The following is a 1378-nucleotide window of genomic DNA, read 5'->3' as shown; positions in this document are numbered from 1 at the left end:
GATAGAGAGAGCGGCGAGTGAGTTTGGGCGACGGAGAAGAAAGAGTGGTAGCGATGGGGAGAGACGCGTTTGAGAGAAGAGGGATTGAGAGAGACGATTCCATTTTTGCTTTTCTTTCTTTATTTTCTTTTTTTTCAATTTATTATTAAATAGAGTAATTAGTTTTAAAAACATTATAAAAAAGAAAGGATTCCTTTAATTTTCCTAGGTACAGCCCATTAATATTTTCATTTCCCATTCTCTTTTTGAAGAAACCAACGGCCAGGGATTTGGGATTAATTAGGGAACTCTATCAATTTTCTTTTATTTTAGTTTTTATTTTAATCTTTTTTAATTTACCTTAGTTTATGTATTTAAGTTAGCAGTAAATTATCAGTCAGTTAGTAAGTAGCCTAGTGGAGAGAGGGTAGTGCCATAGTCTCAAGAGGGTGGGTTCGATACTCATAGATAGCATTTTTAGTATTTCATTTCTTTTTTTTATTTCTTTTTTAGTATTTTATTATCTTTTAGTATTTTGTTTCTTTTTGATAGTTTTTTTTATGTCCATGTTTTTTATTAAATCCATCATGCATGCAAAACCATTTGAAAATTATAAAAATCATACTTTTCTCGATTTAATATCGAGCCCCCTTTTTCACACCCGTGTAAGTCGATTGCTTTTTTAAGCATCGCCATCAACCTCACATAGCTTACTCTTGGGCTTTCTTACAATGAGCCGGTTCTCTTGCACTGACACTCATGCATTATTTGTTGGTTCCGATTTAATTATTTCGTGATTTTTTAATCCCCATTTGACAAATGTACCCCACTCCCCCAATGTGTAATAATTTTGTACTTTTTATTTCTTTTATTGTTTGGTCGTTTAGTTAGCTACTAACACAAGATTAAAATCAACAATTTCAAAATATCAAAAAATATGACTCGATCCAACGTCGAGCATTTTCTCAATAAACAAATCAACTCATTTCTCCATCCTATTCCATCCCATCTTTTTCAAACTTTCATCAAATGCTTGATTCAACGTCAAGCCACTTTTTTTTTTTTTTTTTCTAATAAAAAATCAAAAAAAATATTAATTCATATTAAACACTTTTTCAATAAAGGTGGAAATGGAACATGATGTATATCATGCACTCCTGAGGTTAAGATTCGAGACGTATGCCTCGCCAATCTTAACTCTCGCCATCATCCAAATTTATCCACTTTGCTCTCTCAAGCACTCAGCCAAATTTCTTTTAAACGTCCATCAATACTTGATCTAGGTCAAGTCATTTTCACAACAAACTCCAAACACCTAATTCTTACTTAAACACTTTTTCAATAAAGGTGGAAATGGAACATGATGTATATCATGCACTCCTGAGGTTAAGATTCGAGA

The sequence above is a fragment of the Lathyrus oleraceus genome, chromosome 6 (assembly GCF_024323335.1).
Source record: "Lathyrus oleraceus cultivar Zhongwan6 chromosome 6, CAAS_Psat_ZW6_1.0, whole genome shotgun sequence".
In the NCBI taxonomy this organism is placed as follows: domain Eukaryota; kingdom Viridiplantae; phylum Streptophyta; class Magnoliopsida; order Fabales; family Fabaceae; genus Lathyrus; species Lathyrus oleraceus.
The sequence above is the reverse complement of the archived record's forward strand: the minus strand, read 5'-3'. Positions refer to the sequence as shown.